The sequence below is a fragment of the Triturus cristatus genome, chromosome 6 (genome assembly GCF_964204655.1).
Source record: "Triturus cristatus chromosome 6, aTriCri1.1, whole genome shotgun sequence".
NCBI lineage: Eukaryota > Metazoa > Chordata > Amphibia > Caudata > Salamandridae > Triturus > Triturus cristatus.
In genome coordinates, this window is record NC_140589.1 from 1792011663 (window position 1) to 1792029811 (window position 18149).

Below are 18149 nucleotides of genomic sequence, written 5' to 3' on the forward strand. Positions count from 1 at the left end.
AATCACCAGAGCAAAACGCAATAAATCTCTGCCTGTAATTCCTATTTGCACACAGAGTCATGTTTTCACATTAGTCACAAAACGAAATTTCTTTGCCAATTTGAAAGCACACTTACTGCTCTTTTTTTTTGGCAAGTGATAATCACTTTTACAGACTGACACATTATGAATCCACTTTTTAGATTTTTTAATAAGCCCATGTCCAGACTGCTTTTTCAGACCACCACCATGCGTATCCTGGGTGACTGCCTACACTCCAGCAAGGGCAACCAGCCTTAGTGATGCTGAATGTATTTGCATTACAGACTGAAACCTCAAACCCCACTCGCTTGTAAATACTGTGCATGATTATACATGGAAAGGAGCTGGGTGTGTGCTAAGAGTCTGCTTCTGCACCAAAAAATCGCTCCCCCTTTTTCCTACTAATGCAACTGTGAAATCACCAGAGCAAAACGCAATAAATCTCTGCCTGTAATTCCTATTTGCACACAGAGTCATGTTTTCACATTAGTCACAAAACGAAATTTCTTTGCCAATTTGAAAGCACACTTACTGCTCTTTTTTTTTGGCAAGTGATAATCACTTTTACAGACTGACACATTATGAATCCACTTTTTAGATTTTTTAATAAGCCCATGTCCAGACTGCTTTTTCAGACCACCACCATGCGTATCCTGGGTGACTGCCTACACTCCAGCAAGGGCAACCAGCCTTAGTGATGCTGAATGTATTTGCATTACGGACTGAAACCTCAAACCCCACTCGCTTGTAAATACTGTGCATGATTATACATGGAAAGGAGCTGGGTGTGTGCTAAGAGTCTGCTTCTGCACCAAAAAATCGCTCCCCCTTTTTCCTACTAATGCAACTGTGAAATCACCAGAGCAAAACGCAATAAATCTCTACCTGTAATTCCTATTTGCACACAGAGTCATGTTTTCACATTAGTCACAAAACGAAATTTCTTTGCCAATTTGAAAGCACACTTACTGCTCTTTTTTTTTGGCAAGTGATAATCACTTTTACAGACTGACACATTATGAATCCACTTTTCAGATTTTTTTAAAAGCACATGTCCAGACTGCTTTTTCAGACCACCACCATGTGTATCCTGGGTGACTGCCTACACTCCAGCAAGGGCAACCAGCCTTAGTGATGCTGAATGTATTTGCATTACAGACTGAAACCTCAAACCCCACTCGCTTGTAAATACTGTGCATGATTATACATGGAAAGGAGCTGGGTGTGTGCTAAGAGTCTGCTTCTGCACCAAAAAATCGCTCCCCCTTTTTCCTACTAATGCAACTGTGAAATCACCAGAGCAAAACGCAATAAATCTCTGCCTGTAATTCCTATTTGCACACAGAGTCATGTTTTCACATTAGTCACAAAACGAAATTTCTTTGCCAATTTGAAAGCACACTTACTGCTCTTTTTTTTTGGCAAGTGATAATCACTTTTACAGACTGACACACTATGAATCCACTTTTCAGATTTTTTTAAATGCACATGTCCAAACTGCTTTTTCAGACCACCACCATGTGTATCCTGGGTGACTGCCTACACTCCAGCAAGGGCAACCAGCCTTAGTGATGTTAAATGTATTTGCATTACAGACTGAAACCGCAAACCCCACTCGCTTGTAAATACTGTGCATGATTATACATGGAAAGGAGCTGGGTGTGTGCTAAGAGTCTGCTTCTGCACCAAAAAATCGCTCCCCCTTTTTCCTACTAATGCAACTGTGAAATCACCAGAGCAAAACGCAATAAATCTCTGCCTGTAATTCCTATTTGCACACAGAGTCATGTTTTCACATTAGTCACAAAACGAAATTTCTTTGCCAATTTGAATGCACACTTACTGCTCTTTTTTTTTGGCAAGTGATAATCACTTTTACAGACTGACACATTATGAATCCACTTTTCAGATTTTTTTAAATGCACATGTCCAAACTGCTTTTTCAGACCACCACCATGTGTATCCTGGGTGACTGCCTACACTCCAGCAAGGGCAACCAGCCTTAGTGATGCTGAATGTATTTGCATTACAGACTGAAACCTCAAACCCCACTCGCTTGTAAATACTGTGCATGAATATACATGGAAAGGAGCTGGGTGTGTGCTAAGAGTCTGCTTCTGCACCAAAAAATCGCTCCCCCTTTTTCCTACTAATGCAACTGTGAAATCACCAGAGCAAAACGCAATAAATCTCTGCCTGTAATTCCTATTTGCACACAGAGTCATGTTTTCACATTAGTCACAAAACGAAATTTCTTTGCCAATTTGAATGCACACTTACTGCTCTTTTTTTTGGCAAGTGATAATCACTTTTACAGACTGACACATTATGAATCCACTTTTCAGATTTTTTAAAAAGCCCATGTCCAGACTGCTTTTTCAGACCACCACCATGTGTATCCTGGGTGACTGCCTACACTCCAGCAAGGGCAACCAGCCTTAGTGATGCTGAATGTATTTGCATTACAGACTGAAACCTCAAACCCCACTCGCTTGTAAATACTGTGCATGATTATACATGGAAAGGAGCTGGGTGTGTGCTAAGAGTCTGCTTCTGCACCAAAAAATTGCTCCCCCTTTTTCCTACTAATGCAAATATAAAATTACCAGAGTTGTACACAATAAATCTCTGCCTATATTTCCCAACATGTGTAACCTGGGTGACTGCCTACATTCCACCAAGGGCAACCAGCCTTAGTGATGCTGAATGTATTTGCATTACTGAGTCCAACCTCAAACCCTTAAACTATTCTTTTTTTATACCATTACACCTTAATTTATCGTGAAAACATAGTCCATATTATTTTACATGTTCCTCACATTTAAATTTCTCCCAAAACAGAAAATAATAAACGCAACTTCAACAAAAAGAATTACATTTCTATTATTCATTTCTTAATTTACCATATACATCTCCTCTCAAACTCTAACCTCACCTTTAAAATTAGTTAGTTGTGAAAGAAATGTGGCACTCAAACAGCAGATTATCAGAGCCAGGATCTCTGTTCTCTACACCTCTCTCCTCTCAGCAGAACCAGATAATGGCAAAGTTTCCCTCTATTTTTCCACACATATACATGTAAGTTTCAAATCTCAGTGCTTCCCCCTTTTTTTCAAATGTAATCACACTTTTCTATTGGTTGAAAACCAACCCTTTTCCAAAAGTACCCTTCCCCCAACTTGACTTCTACCTAGTACCCTTCCCCCAACTTGACTTCTGCCTGCTACCATAGCAACAGCTCATGGAACACTTCTGTGTGGAGTCAGGTCAGAAGTTCGCCAAACAATGTTTCAATTCCACAGAGCAAGAGTGCTTGACTTTTCAAACCTAACAGCAAATCCATAGTACTGTTCTTTGGTAACACATTTTTCTGTACCAATACAAAACATGCTTCTATTAATTTACACATACAGCCTAGTTTTTATTCTAGAATGGTATGAAACAGCCAATCAGTTCTTTTTTTTTTGAAAAAAATATGTATGCCTCCATTTCCAAACTGTCTTTCTTTTCATATTGCCATTCTACTGAAAGACACCTCCTGAGTGCATCCAGTTCTCCTTTGAAGATGTTCACAGTGTGGATTGTAGGGCACAGCTATGTCTTCTGGAGTGAAAAGTTTGCAGAGAAAACAGGTATGGTGAGAGACCTTGCTTTGCCAAATGTAGACATTAAATGGATTGGTCAGAGAGGGTTAAAGTGGCACCAATTGATGCCATTGGTGAAATCCTTCATGCAAATCCAACACCCTGACCTCATAATAGTGCACTGTGGTGGCAATGACCTAGGCACTTTGACTGGGGTAGGTCTGGAAATGCTTATGAAGGACACCTTTGCACAACTGTTTTCACTTTTCCCTAAAACTGCCTTTGTGTTTTCTAACATATGCCAAAGGCAAAAATGGAACTGGTCCAATCATTTCTGTCCGCAGATTGACAAAGCAAGAAAGCACGTCAACAAATCTGTTTCTGCTTTCCTCCGTGACTATGGTATGGGTTCCATTTACCACAACAACTTGCGTTACGACATGCAAGACATTTATAGAGGAGATGGTGTGCACTTCAATGATGAAGGGAACAGAGTCTTCCTCTTGAACCTTAGACTCTGCATCAGTACTTACTTGTAGGTACCACTAAAAAATCACTTAATAAACACAACGGCTCTTTTTAGAGCCCCCTAATATCTAAACACTTAAATCTGAATGTCATTTCTTTTTTTTTTTTTTTTTTACCGTACGCTTACCGTAAGCTTACCGTACGCGTACCCCGTGATTTTTTTAAAAATCAATAAATATTTTCTTTGTACTTTTCTGTCCTTCTTTGACCCCCTTACAAATGTTAGGGGGTCTGTAACTCTCTCCCTTGCCCCCTTTTCAAGATATCACTCTTTTTTACCGGAGTGAAATACACAAAATGGCGGCCGCCGCTTCCTGGTTTCGGCCGATTCGAATGTTTACTAAGATCTAACAGCCAATCAGAATCGCGCTCGCGCACGCCACCGTACGCGTACGGTAAGCTTACGGTAAGCGTACCGTAAGCTGGCTCAGATATATATATTGATTTAAAGGCTATTTTCTCAGAATCTACTGAACAGATTTACACCAAACCTACAAAAGGCACTTCCTTGACCTGAGGACTACCTCTCTGCCAAATTTCTAGTAATTCTGTTCAGCCGTTCGGGCTGTAGCCCTGTCTAAAGGTCCTATGGAAAAATGCATGGGAAAAACGCGTTTTGGGACCCCCCTTTTATCTCAGCCCCCGCTTGACGAATCCCCCCGAGACTTTCAGGGTAGGAGCGGAGCGTAGCGCCCCACCTATTTTGAGAAATTCGCGAGGATTCGTCGACCGGCGCCAAAGTTATTCAAAATAGAATGTTGCGGATTTCCTATGGAAACAGGGTCCTAACTATAACTACCTACTGGCGACCGCCAGTAGGTAATATACAGATATATATAGTTAGAAATTAGCATTTAAAAAACCTTTGAAATTCACTGAAAAGGCCATAGGTTTCAGGGTCATTAGAGTTAGAAATTAGCATTTAAAAAACCTTATATATATATCTACTACCTACTGGCAGTAGCCAGTAGGTAGTTATAGTTAGTTGTTTCGATTCAAAAAGTGTTTTTTCTTTTGCCAATATCTTTGGCGCCGTTTGACAAATCTTTGCGAAATTTGTATCCACCTCCCAGGGTTTCTTTTAAAAAATTGGAAAGGTGGTGGGGGGGCTCCTGCCCCCCACACAGCCCCTGGGTCCACCGCCTCCCCAGGGCATATATTATGTAAATGCGGGAGTCCATTGCGGATTCCCGGCCTCGGGGACCACCACCTCCCCAGGGCTTTAAATTTGATGGAGGGGGGCCGCGCTGCCGCCCTCGAGGAGCCCTCCATGGCCCTGGGGACCCCCACTCCCCAGTGCTGGCTCCAGCAATGTCCCAGCGTGCCGACACTTTAAAATCTAAAGTTGAGAAACATACTGGCAGTAGCCAGCAATCGAGAATGGTGACCGATTATAATCCATGGTTACATAAAATCTATAATATACTTAAGAAAAATAGGCACTTATTCACATCAGACCAAACAATAAGTATGTTTATTCATAACTCAGTATTTCTTATTGTAAGGCAACTACACTGCGTAGCTTGGTCAGTCCCAGCTATCCTAGAATGAGGACAGGTGAACTAGCATGGCTACACAAACTCAATATGGATGTGGACACTGTAGTATGTGTAAGTTTGCTGAGCATGGTAAAACTGACTTTCGATATAATGATTCTATCAAATTTAATATTGGGCAACATATTGACTGTTCAACCAAATATGTTGTATATGCTATCCGGTGCAAATGTAAAAAAGTATACATGGGTAGCACCATTAGATGCTTAAAGGAATGCATCTCAGAACATTTCAGGGTGCTTAAAAATTTGACTCAAGATATCCTACTATCTCTCACGCTCTTGAATTCCCTGTCAGAGTAACAATTTATCATTCACCTTTCATGGCATTGAAACAATACCGAGTAACAGCCGAGGTTGCAACAGAGAGCTCAAGGTCCGTCATTGTGATGCTTGATGGATCCTAAAATTGCGTGCCGTAGAGCAGGGTATCAATATTGATTCAGAATTACAGTATTATTTGGGTTGCTGATTGTATAGAACCTCTGGTAAACTACTGTATAATACCTATGTATTTGCCACTGCATCATATGATCAAGATATTATGATGTCCATGTAAAGGTTATGTGGATATAATCTGTGATGCTGTGACAATGGATTCGCCGTTCTGTACATAATTGAAATTGCTTTTATGGTACACTTATAATGCACGTTATCTGACCTTCCTCTCTCTTTTTCTTGCTTACTCTCCCTCCTGTAACTTTTTCTTTTTATGAATGCCTTCACCTATAGAGGACTGTTATGGTTTCACTTGTAGGCTATGGGAAAGTAATTGCTGAAGGTATCGTTAAGATTGTTGATATATTGCCCTTTTATTATGAATATATTAATGTGAATTTTATGTGCTAATAACTTTTCATGTTTTGCCACATGGAGCATCTTTTGCAATGAGAACTAGCACATTATGTGGCGCCGTTAGCTCTGGGGGTTAAACGATATGCCTGTTTAACCGTAGGTCAAGAGTTTGAGTCTTACATAGAAGTCAAGTAGTCTCTCTTATTTTCTATTTGAAGAAAAAAAAACTTTTTTCTAAAATACATGGTGTGCAGAATTCAAACTCTTTGGTGATAAATTACCTATTTGTATTGAGGCTTTGTTGCCGTTGATTTTATTATGACATTTTTTAATGGAAATATGTGGATGGGATATACGTGGTATCAGTTACATGTATTGGACAGTTTTAAATTAACTTTGATCAGTTGGATGACGCTTTACGACATATGGACGTTAGTTTTATTTGTTTATTGGTGCTTATTATTCTTTGGTATTTTGATGCTGATACATTTTCGCAATGGATTTGATAAGGTCCAATATGGCGCTTGCATTGGGGTTTAAAACCGAGTCACGCGCATTGGAAGCCGTTCTTTATGTTTAGTATGGGTCGCCAATATAAATAACCACTCAAAGATGGTGTCGATGCTACACGCCAAGGACTATACCGGCATTACTCACCATTATACTTTGCTGTTTACTTAGAGGTAAGAACTTGACTATTGCAATTTTTGGAGGGATTGAGGTCCGCACTCCCCATTTATTTGAAATTTTGATGGCATTATACCTTTGAGAGAAGCTCACAAAATTTGTTTTTTAGGAATTAGTTTGAGATTTGGTTGCGTCCCGACTTCACCTTTGTGTTTATCAGTGGCTGTGATGATATCACATCTTGGCAACATGGCAAACATTGTGAAACTTATGATTCTAGACATGCCAGAAATTAGCATGTTCGGGTTGGACATTTTTAGATTATAAGGACGTTGGTTTTCTAATTTGAATTTCAGACATTCAATGTAATAATGACAGGTATTTGAGGTGGGCATATAACATATAGCTGTATATGCTAGAGGTATTGGAATAGTCGATTATCGACTCAACTCAGTATTGAACAGGCTAATCGTTAAGACATTTAAGTTTATCTATGTGATTTTTTTAGGATACCGGCTGAGATTATTGAGACCGCAAACGATTGATGACTATATATCGACACTAGCGACTGATAGCACCTGACCTGGTGAGTGAGGTTTGGTCATTATGGTTTTAAAGAACATTTTATAGAATGTTTGTTTACTATACAATGTATACAATCAGATTCGAAGTGGGTCATTTTTATATGATGTTTGTTTGCATGTTGCCATAGGATTTACGTTGTTCATCATATCAGAGGAAGGCTGTCCATGATAGAGGCAGATCAAACCTGTTGTGTTGAATTGATATAACAGTCCAAGGTGAGTGTTTTGTGATAAGTTGTGCTAATATAATGGTTGGTGTATAAGGTTTTCTATTTTGTCCACTTTGGAGTTATTTAGTTGTAGTTCGATTAATTGTCACATCAAGGTTAACTCGCTGAGTGGTGATTTATATTTTTGTTCCTTGCTTCTGTTGAGGGGATTCTCTCATCCTGTGGGTACTTTGTGCAATAGTGTCTCTTCTATATACACCCTGAAGTGTTGCTGCTTTTCACTTCACTGGGTACAATCATTCTGAATTGATGTTTCAAGATGTGTGTGGAGCACTGGGTGTTTCATATTTTCATATTCTTTTTAATATTTTTCTTTGGTGAAGGTTAGGTTTGACACAGAAATATGTTTGTGTCCTACAATGTAGCCTTACTTTTGTTTGTTTTAGCCCTTATGAAGTCTTTGGCTATCACCATTAGACAAAAAACGTGTTGGCAAGAACTGTGGCTGTTGGTTGTATCATTGAAGACCTGAAGTGTATTTTGAGTTAAAAAAAAGTCTTCCCAAGATACAAGTTACAGAATAAAGACCAAGGCCGAACACTTGAAAAAACTACTGCATGGATTTATGATTTGGATTTTATATAATTTACTCAGGAAATTGAATTTATGTTTAACTCTGCAAACGCACCTATCGTCACACTGCTGGTGGGGCGATGAGGTCCCCTTGTGTCCTAAGGACTTCAGGACTAAAGTGGACTTCATCCCCCACGCCGCAGTGCGCCAGGAGGTGCGAATGCAGAGTGGTGTAAAAAGGGGGCGTGGCCTCTGACCACTCCCAGAAATCCACCTGTGTGGTCCTTACTGGAGGTAATAGGAGGGCTAGTTGGCCCCCAGGGATCCTCAGGAAGCAAGGGGACGTTATCCCCCAACCAAGAGTGCGCAAGGGACACGTTTCCAGAGTGGTGGAGAAAGGGGGCATTCCCCGTTTCCACCTCTCAGCAATCCCAGGGCCCGAGTCACAGAACTAACTTAAGAAAAAATCCTAAACTTACTACCATTTTCGTATTCACAGAAGGTACTTACTCACTTCGGTATTCACAGAAGTTAGGAGTCCTAACTTTAGGACTCCTAAATGCCTTCTGTGAATACCGAAAGTCTTAAAATTAGGATTTGTCTCAGTTTAGGAGTCCTAAAGTTAGGACTCCTAACTTTACTGCTACTAAACTGAGAAAAATCCTAATTGTAAGGCTTTCGGTATTCACAGAAGGCATTTAGGAGTCCTAAAGTTAGGAGTCCTAACTTTACTACTACTAAATTGAGAAAAATCCTTATTTTAAGTCTTTCGGTATTCACAGAAGGCATTTAGGAGTCCTAAAGTTAGGAGTCCTAACTATACTACTACTAAACTGAGAAAAATCCTAATTTTAAGGCTTTCTGTATTCACAGAAGGCATTGAGGACTCTTAAAGTTAGGAGACCTAACTTTACTACTACTAAATTGAGAAAAATCGTAATTTTAAGACTTTCGGTATTCACAGAAGGCATTTAGGAGTCCTAAAGTTAGGAGTCCTAACTATACTACTACTAAACTGAGAAAAATCCTAATTTTAAGACTTTCGGTATTCACAGAAGGCATTTAGGAGTCCTAAAGTTAGGACTCCTAACTTCTGTGAATACCAAAATGAGTAAGTTCCTTCTGTGAATACCAAAATGGTGGTAAGTTTAGGATTTTGTCTTAAGTTAGTTCTGTGAATCGGGCCCCCAGTGTGTGGGGCTTATTGGAAGTAACAAGTAGCCTAGGTGGCCCCTAAGTACCCTCAGTAGCGAAAGAGACTTCAATCCCCATCCAAAAGCACACCAGGAAGTACGGTTGCAGGGTGGTGGGCAAAGGAGCTATGAGAACTTAGAAATCCTGCTGTATGGTACTTACTGTAGGTAATAGGAGGGAGAGTGGGCCCCCAATATTTCCTTGGAGGCCAACTACCCCTCCAGTAAGTCCCACAAAGTGGGATTGCGAAGAGGTCTTCGGAGTACACGCCCTCCTTTCTCCACCACTCTGCAAACGTGCCTCCTGGCACACTACTGGTTGGGGGATGAAGTCCACTTTACTCCTGAGGGACTTTGGGCCAAGAAGCACTCCTGGTACCTCCAGTAAGTAATACACAGCAGAATTCCTGAGCGCTGGTCAGAGGCCCAGCCCCTTTCTCCACCACTCGGCAAACGCATTTGCGAGAGTTAGAGCTATTGGCGTTGTAAATGTAAACGTTTTTTATTAATGTTTCTGGGAGTGAAGTGGATGGATGTTGTGTGTAGTGGAATTATGTGGTATGGTGTGCAGTGAAATTATCTGGATAGAAAGTATGTGGTATTTAGTGTATAGGAATTATGTAGAGTGGGATTAAGTTATATGGGGAGTAATTATGTGGTATGGTAGTCTGTGTTGTGAAGTGGTAACCTCAGGTTTAGTCTTCCTCATTTCCATAGAAGCTAAACTATAAACTCAATGAGACACAAAAAAGAAGTAACCACAGAGGAGCACTTCTGGACCTAGTCACAGGTATGAGAAGGGCCACAGGAATTATGAGCCGATTTTCTCATGATTATACATTTTCTTTGTTTGCCAAATAATCCATCATCTGCCGCATAATCTGCAGATTTGAACAAACAAAACCTTGTTTCTAGCTCAAACAGCTCAAACGTCACCAAAAGTGTAGCACCAAGTGTTAAAGTGTGGTGGAAGGCCCTTTGCAAAGCTGGAATGGTCACCTGTTACTTATTGCTAAATGTGGATGTTAAATTAGTACTAATGGTGCACAGCCATTTGCAAAGCAATAGGTCTTGCATTAGTTAAACGTTGAGCTATTGCTTTGCAAATGTGAAAGAAATGTGGCATCTGCTTGCCTTTGTTTATTTATTTAGTTATCAAGTTTTACATGATCCCGAAGGATATCAGAGCGCTTTACAACATGTGGGAAGGAACGTAATAAATTGCAGTGCCGGCATAAATAAGAATAATCAACATAACAATTACAAATCAAGGTGGCCAATGGAAAGTAGTACAATAAGTGGTACATAGTGAGCAAGAGGGGAAAAATTATAGGCTACATAAGAGTAGCACCCAGTGCAGGTCATAAGTTTGTAAGTCCAATGACTTAGAGCAGATGATCCAAAGCAATTTAAGGTAAGACATTTATCATAAGAAATTTTTTAGCTTCCAATTTGAAAGCAAACGTGGAGGAGATTCCGCGTACTTCTGGTGGGAGAGAGTTCCAGATATTCGGGGCAGAGCAGGAGAATGCAGGAGAATGTACAGTGACACGTTCTCTTTTTGCGAAAGATCTGTGGTTTCAGGAGGAAAGAGTTAGCACTTCTTGAGGGTCTACCGCCTCCTGATTGTTCTAGGTTTTGCGCTAGATAGCTTGGGGTTTTGAGATGGAGGGCTTTGTGAGACAGGCAGACAATCTTTAGATGAAATTGTGCTTCGTAGGGCAACCACTTAAGGGATTTTAGGACTGGCAATATGTGCGCATTTCTTTTGGTACCCGTAGCCAATCTGGCAGCAGCGTTCAATGATGCCCTTAGTGGGGCCAAAGTACGTTTGGGGAGGCCACAGAGTGTAGCACTGCCATAATCGAGTCCCGGCAAAACAAGCGCTTGGACTACCTGATTGAAATCAGATTGAGGAAGGATTGGTTTGTTATTCCTAGGTATCCTCATCAGATGATTAGCTCCCTTGCAAACAATGCTGATATGATTCTTCATGTTCAGATGGTTGTCCAGGGTGATTCCGAGAGATTTGGCTGAGTCAATAATTAGGTGGGGGGGGGGGCAGTTGAAGGCAGTGAGGTGGTTCATTCAAAGGTCTAGCTTGGGGATGTGGTTCGGAGGAGAAATGAGAAGGAATGTTTTGGAGGTGCTGAGCAGGAGGTGGTTCTCAGTTAACCGGTTTTGAGTAGATGTTAGAGTGGTGTTGAGTGATATGAGGTTACCCGGGGAAGAGATTTTCAGGTAAAGTTGCGTATCATCCGCACACATATGGAAGAGAATGTTCCAGGAGATTAGTGCATTAGCTAAAGGTTCCAAGAACAAGTTGAAGAGTATAGGAGATAGGGTGGATCCTTGGGGGACCCCCATGGATACTGGAGAGGGCTGAGAGAGAGTGGTTCACCTTGACTCTGTGATCTGTGGTGGAGGAAGAACGAGAACCATTGTAACACCAGACCAGAGAGGTCCATCCTGTTCTTCAAGATGAATAGGAGGTTGTTGTGATTGACAGTGTCAAACACAGAGGAAAGGTTAAGGAGGATTAGGAGGCAGGATTCATTCTGGTCAAGCATTGTTAAAATGTCATCCATAACATGAGTCAGAGCCGATCCAGTGCTGTGCCCACTCCTAAAAACCAGATTGATGCTGGTCTAGGAGTTGGAAATTCTCGATGTGAATACGGAGTTGTGATTGGACACATTTTTCTAGGAGTTTGGCTATGGTGGGGATGTTAGAAATAGGGCGGAAGTTGTTAAGGTCAGCACTATCTGCATTAGCTTTTTTTAGTATGGGTGATACCTGAGCTGCTTTTAGGCAATCTAGGATCATGCCTTCTATCAGTGAGGCCTTGATAATCTTTGTCCAGATGGGGATGACGGCCTCCTTGATTTCTTTGAAGATGGAAGGTGGTAACGGGTGCGCTAAAGTGATTAGATGAGTTAATACTCTGAAGAATCTTGTTGATGTATCTTTCACTGAAGGGAATAAAGGTGCCCCATAAGGCATTGCTCTTGGTGCTGAGGTTGATTGGTTTGAGCTTCTCTAAGAGGGCAGGAGGTGGTGCAGAACCATAGTTTGGCAATAGAACCTTCCTAGAAGCAAGTTCAATATTGATGAGTCTCGATTTCTCAGTGAAAAAAGCAGCCAGATCGTCGCATGAGGGTGGGCTGACTCCAGAGTCATTGCGGTCTGGAGCTTCCACTGATTGCTGTTTAACCAATTCGAAAAGATTCTTGGGCCGATTAGCGGCTTGATCAAGTTGGGATCTGAAGTAGTCTGCCTTAACGCTCTTGATTTGTTTGTTGTAGGAACTCCTAGCCTCTCTAAGTAGTCTTAGCTGATCCGAGGAGGGTTTGGCTCTCCAAGATCGTTCAATTGCCCTAAGGTTGCGGCATTCCAAGTTTAAATTGTCGCTGAACCACGGTTTGGATATTTTTGATGAGGCATTTTTTTGTTGGAGTGGTGCAACGGAATCCATGATGCCAGATATGGTAGAGTTGTAGAAGTCAGTGAGTACCTGAACCTCAGACATGTCAGCTTGGGAGGAGAGTACAAATTTACAGTGCGCTGCTAGTTCATCTGTATTGATAGATCTGAGGTCCCTTTTCCAAATCTTCGATTTCATTGGTTGAGCCTTCATCAGGGACGCCTCCCTGTTAATATAATAGAAGATGCTATGATGGTTGGACCAATCGCAAGGGGTAATGGTATCCATTGTGATGGTGTGACTTTTGGAGATGATGAGGTCTAGAGTTTCTCCTTTGATATGTGTTGGCCGGTCACAATGTTGAATCAACTCTTGATCATTTAAGTGAAGGTTGAAATCACAGAGGAAGATTTGGGACATTATGGAGTCGACATTACCAAAGATGATTTCCATTAATTGTTCAATAAAGGGGAGATAGTCCCCTGGGGGGTAATAAAAAGTGTGAAGTGTGCACACCAGGAGGTTGTTACTTGAAATGTCGAGACAGAGGTATCTGCAGGAGGATGGCGTAGAAGACTGAGTGAGAAGTATAGAAGATGAGGTCATTAACTATACTACCCTTGTTTGCACTGTAATAGATGTCTGAGATTGAAGTTTTGGGTCTGGCCTTGAGTATGCGGTGCTCGTGTTTTTTGTCTGCATTTTTGGAGGGGTTAGGTGAGTAATTGATAATGCAGGTGTTAGATCCTGTGGGATCGGGACTTATCTCCATTTTGGTAGTGTGTCCTGGCACGGGAGGGGACCTATTAAGGAGTTTATGGAGGTGAGGGTAGTTTTAATTTATCAATTAAGTAGAAATAGGCTGATGGAAGACCTGGTAGGCAGAGTAAGTTTGGAGCTGGTAGAGTAGGTGCAATAATTATAAAGTTCGGAAGTAGGTTAATTGGAGGATGGAGATTACATAAGCAAACTATGGGAACTGGGAGGGGGAGTTGAGGAAAGAAAAAAAAATTGTTCCAAGAGGGAGTCCTATCTTTGTATTTAATCGTCTGATTGAGAGAGGGGAGAAGTCCTACTACAGTTTCCCACCCTCAAAATCAGGTATGAGTTAGGGAGGGTTAGTCCTACCTCTCTTCTGATAGATGTTTGTGCTGTGGTCAAAGATCACTGTCGGAATTAGCCTTGGTGTGTGGGCCTAGAAGCGGCCGCCATTTTGTAGAGGTGATTTCTTTGTGGAGAGGGGTGGGAGCATCTTATACATAGTACAAAATGGATAAAGGCCCCATGGAAGAATCGATGAGGGAGTCATCTTGAGGGGATGATTCAGTAGCCAGAAGCAACAAATTAATCAATAAAACCTGGGATCCAAGCCAGTACAAAACAGCTGCAAATTGGCGGGCGGAACTCCGGTGAAATAGCCACGGAGGATTTGGTGAATCCTGCCATCCAGCCTGAGGAGGAGAACACGTCCATTCCGCTTAATCATGCAGGCATGGACCAGCCCCGTAGCATCAAAGCAATGATCCGCATCAGAGCTGGCAGCAGTGAGGCTGTGGGGGTGCAGCGAGAAACACAATCAGGCAGACTAGTGCAGAGGCAAGACAACCATAATAGGAGGGAATGCGCGGTGATTCATGCAAGAACCCCGAGAATGGCTTGTGAAGCGCAGATCGGTATTGTTGAACCTGTCCTCTCCCCTCCGTGTGCAGCCAATCGGGGGGAGGGGCAGAGGTCCGCAGGTTAATCAGGGCGAGCAGCTAGAGGAACCCGATCAAGTGTGCGAGGGCATCCCGTCTGTAAAACACCTCCGTATTGCTTCAACCGACTGGGCGGCCACCACCATCAGCTGATCTGCTCGAGCGCGAGTCAGCTCCGATGCCTGTGCATGGACCTGCCGTGATGAGATGAGAGGCCCAGAAGACTTACCGGTCTACACCGATCACTCCCAGGCCCTGGAGCTCATCGGATCAGTGGGGGCGTTCCCGACTCAGCCAGGCAGACCGAGAGGGTCACAATAGCCTTGTGTCCCCAGGCAACAGTGCGGTAAGATGGACGGCACACCAGCCAGAACGGGAGGCGGTCGTAAGAAGAGGTAGATCGCCCGTCTCAAGGTAGGTAAGTTGAGGTAGTGGCTTCACGAGGTGGAAGTTGTTGTTAAAGTTTAGAAGTGAATTGTTTATTGACTTTTGAAACAAAGACGGCTCGCCACGCTTGAGATGTTTTAAGCTAAAGCGCGGCGTGCCGCCATAGCCACAAAAGTTAATGCAGTGTCGTGCAAGGGGGTAGGGCATACCGCAGGAAGGTTGTCAGCAATGAAGGGTGGGAGGGGGTGTGAGCAGAAGAGGAAACAGATGGCCAACCAAAAAATACAATTTGTAATGTCTACTGGGAGGGAACCATTTACACAAAGGCAGGACAGGTGGACAGTATTGACCAACTGGAGTAAAGGAACATAGAAAGGCAGGCCAACAAACCAACTAGAAGCCTAGGTCATGTTGAATACCCATATCCTGAATACAGCATGTCTCGAAGAGAGAACACAAGCGCTGCTTAGCCGAGACCCAAAAAGGGCCAGGTGTCACTTGTACTCTGATACCTGGCACACAAGAAAAATGTGGAGTACCTATGAACTGCTATCCTATTAGGCTAGGTGTACCCAGGGTGTGAGATCATACACTTTAGAAACATGTTCTACCTGTGTGATGCTTCTGGGATGTACACAGTAATCCGAGCTTTGGGAAGGATTACATATTCAGAAATGTCAATAAAGCATTACCTCGCATGGATAGACGTGGCCAACAGTAAGAATGTCATGCAAACATGAGCAGGAGTCCAAATTACGTAGAAGGCAGGGTTACAATGAACTGAAAAGGAAAACAAGAACAAAAGAAGAATCCCTCAGCTGGTTCAAATAACTTGCTGGCACTGTATGGAGCTAAAAGCAATTCAGAATGTAATTGATTACAGAGCTGGTGCACAGTCTCCCCGAAAACCCTACAGTAAGACTCTACAGCCATTAACAAATAATTAAAAAGTGCAGAGTGTGAGACAGAAATGAGCACACCTGGAGCTCCCGAATACAGATAATGAAAAGTGTAGGCACAGGGTGACCAATGTAGGATGGGATGGTGGTGCGGCAGAAAGAAGCAATTGAGGCGCAGAAAGAGGCGAGAGAAGTGCAGAAAGAAGCAAGAGAGGTGCAGGAGAGGAAGAAAGGTGCTGAAAGAAGCAAGGGAAGTGAAGAAAGAGGCAAGAGCTGCACTAAAGAAGCAAGAGAAGTGCAGAAAGAAGCAAGAGAGGTACAGAAAGATGAAGAAAGGTGCAGAAAGAGGCGAGAGAAGCTCAGAAAGACACATTGCTCTTTCTTCTCTCTGTACCTCTCTTGCATCTTTCTGCACCTCACTCTCTTCTTTCTGTACCTCTCTTGCTCTCCGGTTACTGGAGACATCCTTGGTGGGGGTCTTTGCCTCCTGCATTTGTAGGATACACCAATTTCTGTGGGTTTTCAAGCTTGAAGATTAAAAGTTTTATAAACGCCATTTTGCGCTACTGTTATATTGACTCTTTTTACTTTTTCATGGCAGAACTAGTCGCTATTCCGGCATATAGCTGGGCAGTGGTTACAAATTATTTGACTCAGCATGGGGTCCGCAGTGCGAGGGCTACCTTTATTTTCGTGGTAAAAGCAGATCCGGCATACCGCTTCGAAGTATTTTATTCTTGGGTTACATTTCCTGCTGTAGATGCTAATGATAATTATTTACTTACAAACACGGCCGCTGCTCATCCGCAGCGTATTGTCCGTATGTGTTGATTGAAGTTCCATTGATGTCCTGGGAGCATACCATTTCCTTCAATGGCACCCTTCCTCACCCTGTCTCTTTTGTTCGAATGGGCCCCTTGCTTATCAGTGTGGCCACTTGGCTGGTCTTGGCCAGTTTTGCACCACACCCTAATTATCTCAATGTTACTATCGTAGAACTAAGTTTGCCATATACACAATTAGTTCATCTTCGTAGATGAGTCATACAGTTTATGTCTCGTTCACTTTTAGTGCCTCTGGCTGGAGCTGCTACTTCAGCACCAGCCCAGGGCGGAGGACTTATGATTAGTCCTGTCATAGTTAATTCAGTGATGGGAGAATGTTCTCAGAATTGTCAGGACTTACTGTTTTGGATAGCACAAAAAATTGAACAGGCTGTTTTCCCACATACATCTCCTGTGGAGGGACACAGGATCCTAACTATGTGTTTGCCGAGTGGTCTGATTCCTCCTTTAGTGGACTGCAACACCTGGGGGGCGGTGTTTGCTTCAGTGTATACACTGTGCTTTGCACTCCCTCCATGAGTGTTCTGCTGAGAATTCTGAAAAGGGTACAGGATCAACACGGGGCTGGTCCAGCCCTGAATGTGGGAATAAAGTTAGTGGGCATGTTCTCCATTGTCTCCAATATGATTCTGGCCGACATTAAAGGTGAAGCAGTTTGTTTGCAGGTGCACCAACGCCAGGCGGTGGTGGGGGACGCTGATAGGGAATAACAGTTGCCGATTGCTATTATGGATGTGTGTACGTCCTTAGGACGCAATTGGGGGTCCGACTAGTTACACAGACACAATGTTAACCCCCCCTGGAGAAGGAGGGTCATCTGGTCTTCCAAAAAAGACAGGGAATATGAATTTGAAGCAGTAACAGCAGAAGCCTGTTTCGCGTGCTGGTACGCCTCCACCTGATGCTTCTAAACGTAGATATGATTTACGGGACTGCTCTAAAATTAAAATACCAGAGAGGTTCCAGGTTCCTGATCCTCGTTCTCCTCAATCCTTTCAGGAATTGTCAGATTAACAATTCGGCGGAGGAGAGCGACAGGATCGCAGACAAGGCATGTCCACGCAGGCGAGACCCGCAGCACCAGTTCGACGTAAAAGTCAAGCAGGAGGAACCACCTCAATATCGAGTCCCGTTTCCGAAGAAAAAAGTTGCCGCTTTGACTGCTATGTATGCGTCAAATGGTGAGAACCCTCTTTCTCGACAGAAGTTGGGTGGTAATCCTCCTTGATAGCGTGGCGGAGGTTGCCATAGTGTGGCAGACACTCCA